Source organism: Dendrobium catenatum, unplaced genomic scaffold (assembly GCF_001605985.2).
Source record: "Dendrobium catenatum unplaced genomic scaffold, ASM160598v2 fragScaff_scaffold_1448, whole genome shotgun sequence".
Taxonomy (NCBI): Eukaryota; Viridiplantae; Streptophyta; class Magnoliopsida; order Asparagales; family Orchidaceae; genus Dendrobium; species Dendrobium catenatum.
This window is the reverse complement of record NW_021319910.1, coordinates 817,849-824,924: the sequence shown is the minus strand read 5'-3', so window position 1 is coordinate 824,924 and position 7,076 is coordinate 817,849.

The window sequence follows — 7,076 nt, the reverse complement described above, 5'->3', positions numbered from 1 at the left end:
GATTTTGCAGGCACGCTCCCAAACAAGGCCTCGTGAGAGCATATGATACCTGGACAACAGTTGCTCAAAGCATATGATTGATACTAAGAAATTCATATCGTTGGAAGCCAGGAATGAAGGCAACATTACACTTGGAAATATCACTATAAGAAAGGTGGTTGGATCAGGCATGATAGAAATTTTAAAAAACTTTTTTATTGAGAATGTACTACTAGTTGAAGGCTTAAATAATAATCTTTTGAGTATTAGTCAGCTATGTGATAAAGCATACTATGTTAAATTTTTTCCTACTAGCTGCATATTAAGCCTAAATGGTAATGATATTTTGTATGGTATACAGATAAATAATGTTTATATGCTAGATTTAAATTGTATCAAAACTCATACTACTTTTTGTTTGAAAACTATTTTTGATGAGTCATGGCTTTGGCATAGGAGACCTTATCACTCTATCATAAAAAATCTTAGGATGATTACCCAAAAGAACTTAGTGAGAGGTATACCAAAATTAGACTTTACGAAGGATCACCTTTGTGATGCATGTCAATTAGGAAAATAAGTGAAGTCCTCTTTTCAGTCTAATAAGGATCTTAGAACTAGTAAACCATTGGAGATTTTGCATATGTATATTTTGGACCAGTTGGAATTGTAAATCTATGAGGGAAGGTATATGGATTAGTTATAGTTGATAATTTTTTTAGATTCACATAGGTTAAATTCTTATATCATAAGAGTGAATCATTTGAGGAGTTTAAAGATTTTTTAACTGGATTCAGAGGAAATTAGGGTGTGAAATTTTAACAATTTAAAGTGATTATGGTGGAGAATTTGAAAATGATAAATTTAAAGAATTTTGCAAAGAAAAAGAAATTGATTATAATTTTTCTGCACCTAGAACCCCTCAGCAGAATGAGGTAGTCGAAAAAAGAATAGAACATTAATAGAACCCGCTCGAGCCATGTTGGCAGAATATTCACTTTCTATATATTTTTGGATTGAAGCGATTAACATTGCATGTTATGTTCTGAATAGGGTGAACATCGGATCGAAATATGAATAAAACATCCTATGAGCTTCTTAAAGAGAGAACACCTAATTTGTCACATTTACATATTTTTGGATGTATAATAATGGAAAATCTGTCTTAGGAAAATTTGATCCAAAATTAGATGAAGAAATTTTTCTAGGATACTCTAGTGTTGAAAAATCTTATAGAGTATTTAATAAAAGAACTTTGGTAATTGAGGAGACCAAACATATTATATTTAATAAATATAGTATTTTGAAAGAGCTAAATGTTGAAAAGAAAGAGATAGAAATAAACTCCCAAAAGATTGAGAAAGTAAATTTGGAAAAAACTTTGGAGATAGAAAACCCTTTACCTAAAGAATTGAGATTTTTTAAAAACCACAAGAAGAAATTAATTTTAGGTTAACCTAGTGAGGGTGTTAGGACTAGGTATGGACTGAGTAAAGAAGTTAATCATTTTGCCTTTATTTCTATGATTGAATCCACAAATATTAAACAAGCACTTTCAGATGAATTTTGAATTTTGGCAATGCAAGAAGAATTGAATCATTTTGTAAGAAATGAAGTTTGTGAATTAATTACAAGGCTAAAGGATTAAAGTGTAGTTGGAACTAAGTGAGTATTTAAGAATAAAATGAATGACTCAGGAGTTATTATTAAAAATAAGGCTAGATTAGTTGCTAAGGGGTATAATCAGATTAAATACATTGATTTTGAGAAGACTTTTTCCCCTGTAGTAAGGCTTGAAGTAATTAGGGTTTTATTAGCCTTTGCCTGTTTTAGAGGATTTAAGTTATATCAAATGGATGTTAAAAGTACATTTTTAAATGGGATAACTTAAGAGGATATTTATGCTGAACAACCTCCAGGGTTTGAAAATTCAAAATTCCCTTTTGGTCCTTATCATGTTTTTAAATTGAAAAAGATATTATATAATTTGAAATAGGCACCTAGGGCTTGGTATGAGAGGTTGAGCACTTTCCTACTTGAGAGATCTTTTGAAAAAGGAAGTGTAGACACAACTCTCATTTTAAAGAAATTGGGAGATGCATACTTATTGTATAAATTTATGTTGATGATATCATCTTTGGATCTACTGATAAAAATATTTATAATAATTTTTCTAAAATAATGAGTAGTGATTTGAGATGAGCATAGTAAGAGATTTAAGTTACTTTCTAGGCTTTAGCATTAAGTAAATTGAGGAAAGAACTTTTCTTAGTCAATCGAAGTATGTTAAGGACATACTCAAAAAGTATGAAATGGATAATGCTAAACCTGTTAGTATACCTATGAGTTCCTCAGTTCCGTTAGATAAGGACCAAAGGGGAAAATCTATTGATCAAAAGAAATTTAGAGGGATTATTAGATCTTTGCTTTACTTGACTGCTAGCAGATCTGATATTATATTTAGTGTTTATTTGTGTGCAAGATTTCAATCAGATCCAAAAGAATCACATTTAACAATAGTGAAAAGAATCTTAAGATATCTCTTAGGAACTCAAAACTTAGAGATTTGGTATCCTAAGTTCAGATCTTCATTTGAAATAATTGAATATTCATATTCGGACTTTGTAGGTTATAGGGTTGATAGAAAGAGTACATCTGGAACATGTGGATTTATTAGAAATTTATTAGTTTATTGGTCCAGAAGAACACAAAATTCTGTAGCCCTATCTACTACTGAAGCTGAATATATTACCTTAAGAAGTTGTGTGGCACAAGTTCTTTGATTGAAATAATGGTTGATTGATTTATGATTAATAATAGGCACTATTTCAATTTATCGTGATAACACTAGTGCCATTTGCATTTAAAAGAATTCTATTCAACATTCTAGAATCAAACATATTAACATAAGGCATCATTTCATAAGGGATCATGTATCTAAATGGGAAATTAAACTAAATCATGTTTCAACTAAAAATTAGCTTGCATATATTTTTACAAAACCACTAACCTTTGATACCTTTAGCACATTAAGAACAAGGCTTGGTGTGATTGACCTGAATGCTTAAAGAAAATTCTTTATGCAAACTTGATATGTGAGTTTTGTTTATTTTCTATTTTTGAGTTTTATGTGCATTTTTGTGTGACTTCAAATTGTTTTCACATCGAATTTCATACTTTTGATCGATCGTGCTAAATTTCCTAAGTGTTCTATTCGTACTGTATGAAATTTATTTCGTACTAGATGAATTTTATAGCGTATCGATTGTTGGGTAGAATAGATTGTGTATCATTTTTGTTTCCAATATAATTCATCTATACGATCCCTAAATCATCTGGACGATGTGTATTCATTCGTATGTACGCATGTAGACGGTAATACGGGCAGAAGCAGTTTTTATTTCTGATCGAACGTACAAACCTGCGGTTCGTATATACGAACACGTGACATATCGATGTGGGGGATGGTTCAAACCATCATTAAAATGATCTTAAATAACCAATCGTCTTGGATGAGTACCTGTTCATCTGTACGATTGTATGGTCAAAAAGTCTATATGAAAGGATGCCTCATAACTTATGTGATTACAAAAAACAGTTTCATTTTAAACATATTCATTCGTACATATGAAATATTATTTCGTACATATGAACTCAAGTATCGTATGGTATGAACCTATATTTATATGTACGAAAGGTCATTTTTCTTTAAATAGAAGGGCTTTAGAACTCAAATTTCATACACTTCAAAAACATTTCCAAACTCTCTCATCTTTCCAAATCTTTCAATGGCTAGCTCCAACAAAAGGAGTAGATTGGATAAGGGTCCATCTTTTAGGAATGATGTAGACAACTTTTTATTCAAAACCAATGAGAAATCTTTTCCTAGGTTTGTTTCTACAAAAATCACTCCTAGAGTTCTCATGGAAGAGAATGTTATTTCTCAAGTAAAACCACTTTTCGCCTCTACCCAATTCGCTTTTATCCTCACTCGGATTCGCTCCTATAACAAGGAAACTTTTCACTATTTTTTTGCCAACATGACTTTTAGTATTAACCAGAGTAGGATTAGATCCTATGTTTTGAAAAAGAGCATTGATATAACCAAGGATGATTTGGGGATATTTTTGAATTTAAGGATTGAAGGAATAAGAGCCCACACTTTGACCAATGCTTCTAGTTACGTCTGGACTGAAATAAACCAAGTGATTTGAGGGATTAGAGAAGTGTGTCATTTGCTTAAGGTATCCACTTTATACTAAGATGCTAGGATCATCCAGCATGTTCTTAGAACCTCCATAATTCCTAAAGCTAGTGATCGTATCAACATTACTCCTTTTATTTCTATTGTAACAAGGTACATCCTCTTACAAATGTCTAGTGTGAACATCCATGACTAAAGTAAAAAGATATGGGCTTAAGGCTGATCCTTGATGTAACCCAACCGAAATAGGGAAATACTTAGTCAATCCACCTTGTGTTTGAATACAAGTAATAGCTCCTGCATACATATCTTTAATGATTTGAATATAAGCATTATTGACTCCTTTCTTTTCAAGAACTCTCCATAGCACTTCTCTTGGAACTTTATCATATGCTTTTTCTAAATCAATAAATATCTTATGTAGATCCTCCTTATTTTCTCTATATTTCTCCATCAAACCTCTTAATAAATGTATGGCTTCCATAGTCGACCTACCCGGCATGAATCTAAATTGATTTTTAGAAACATCAGTATCACGCCGCAGCATATGCTCCATAACTCGCTCCCATAGTTTTAAAGTACAACACATTAACTTAATACCTCTATAATTCGCACAATCTTGTGCATCACCTTTATTCTTAAAAATAGGAATTAACACACTCATTATCTACTTATCTGGCATCTTTTTAGTCTTCAAAATAGTATTAAAAATTTTAGTAAGCCATGAAATTCCTTCATCACCTAAGCATTTCCACACCTCTATTGGAATATCATCAAGTCCAACAGCTTTCCACCCTTCATTTTCTTTAAAGCCTCTCTAACTTCAGTTTTACTAATACGCCAATAAAAACAGAAATCTTTATTTTCATTTAGGGTGCTAAGGTCACTATAGTCAATCTTATTTTTACAATCTTCATTAAAAAGTTTAGCAAAATATCTCATCCACCTTTATTGAATATCATCTTTTAAGAAAAGTATTTTTTAATCTTCGTCCTTTATACACTTCATTTGAACTAAATCCTTACTACTCATGTCTCTTTGTTTCACTAACTTATACATATATCTGTCTCCCTCTTTAGTATCTAATCTATTATATAAATCACTAAAAACTAATGTCTTTGCATCGCATATTGCTTTCGGTTTCGTAGAAATGAAGCCCTATTTGAAGAAATTTGAACTTGTAGTTCAGCTGACGCGGATTTTATCTACCAAATCTCCAGTAAGCTATTAAAGGTTTATGGCATGCATCCAGCTTAAAAGTTTTGAATTACGCAAGGCTAAGCAACCCAAAAGCATAAAACCAATTTTTGAATTCTAACCATTTAATACCTGTTTAAGACAAAAAATAAATGCTTAATCATATAGAAAAATATAAAACTGCTCATATTCATAGGCTAGAGGTTTTTAGCGAGAAATTAAAAAATTCAAGCATTCACTTTTTGAAGATTCTAAAGTTTATAAATCCCAAAGCTCATGGCAAAGCATTCCAGGTTATAAAATTACTGCAGATAACTGGAACTTCATATATAAATCTGACAAAGCGGTTCCTCCGTTTTCTCGTCTTTCAAGAGCCGATTTAAAATTTTTCATGCTTGTGTTATAAATTAGCTACACCAACTACATACGCATTCCATGCATCTTGTTGCCCAAAGGATGATAATTCTTCATACTTGACATCAGAATCAGCATCATACTCCTCCAAATTTTCATCTTCTGTATTTGGCATCTCACGGATCCAGAAATGTATTGATTGGAAGCCAGCCTCTTCTAAGCAGTCCTTAATTTCAGTCAGCGACCACCTGATCATATGCAAAGTGTATTCAGAGTCACATAGCAAAAATTGTATAATCTTTTCCGTATCTGATGCAATAATGAGCACCACTTTTTATAGGGTTTTATAAGGGAAAAAAAGAACTATGGGCATGTTTTAGGTCTGCTTTTTTATTCTCTAGAGATTTAAGCACAATTCTATCTGCATTAACTATTTTCAGAATTTTGTGATACAAAAATTGTTTTTCATGTCTGCTAAGAATGTGGTAGCTACAAGAAAATTATTATCCTATTTTAAAAAAAATGTATCCATCAATAATAACTTTCAAAAAATTTATTTTTCTCACAATAATTCTACAGTTAGTTTTTAAATAGCTACAGCCATCCCAAATAAACCCCTCATCAAATATATACCCTCAAAATAATTGCTAAATTGATGTGGTATGCTTCGTATTATACCGCACCCAGCACGTTATCTTTATTTTGATGTAGACAATCAAATCGATCCAAGCATTCCGTGCAGCCAAAAACATCAAGACAGAAAGAAGCATGGAGGTTTAACGCATCTAACCCAATCAAACAAGATTGTTGTACATCCGGGCACTGTAGTTTAAATCAATAACCCCACATATGATACTTTAAGAACAGTTAAATCATTAGCTCTCCAAACCCTCAAAAGTCCATCGACATTCATACATTTTCAAAATGAATAACATGGATTTGAAAATGTGGATTCTAGACTACCAAAAGAGTTCTGATAAATGATGCACAAGCTAAACCAACGGTGTTAAGTTGTGAAGTCTGTCTTTTCACTATGACGGTCACACAAGCTTAATTGATAATTTTGTTATACAATTTTTAGTTATTTCATTAGGGAATTTTGGAGATTTTATTGTATTTTTTTGTCTGCCTACGATTTTTCTTTATAAATAGAGGGGGCATTTGTTGTATAAGTTAAAAAGAACTGTATTTTCTCCATAATCTAATTATAGTGCAATCTGTAGCACAGAAAATAAAGTGTCATCATCAATTGGATAAACAAGCATAAAATTCTATTGCATTTTTGTGGATTAATCTTCTTTACTGTTTTCAGTTTTTTTTTTTTTTTACACAAATCCATGCG